This window comes from Sinocyclocheilus rhinocerous, unplaced genomic scaffold, assembly GCF_001515625.1.
Source record: "Sinocyclocheilus rhinocerous isolate Xijiao unplaced genomic scaffold, SAMN03320098_v1.1 scaffold241, whole genome shotgun sequence".
Classification (NCBI taxonomy): Eukaryota; Metazoa; Chordata; class Actinopteri; order Cypriniformes; family Cyprinidae; genus Sinocyclocheilus; species Sinocyclocheilus rhinocerous.
Window position 1 is genome coordinate 2,313,436 of NW_015659312.1, and position 283 is coordinate 2,313,718.

A 283-nucleotide genomic window follows, 5' to 3' on the forward strand; every position below is an offset into this window, starting at 1 on the left:
GCCTCAAAGAACACCGGCCGCTCCTAACCAGACCAGACCAGATCAGACCGTCAGTGACATTCCTCCAGGTCTCCTTTTATGTCAGCTGTTCCTAATACTTGTGTACAAACACTCTTCACTACTCATTGTACCTAGTGTATAATATCAATACAACAAGCTGTTATATTGCACTTTTGTATTACAGATACGTGTAGTTACTGGCTGGTTAGTCCAATATATTGAATGTACGGAGGTTAAATGTTACATCGCATTTCACGTCAAATATAAGGGGGCGAATACACAA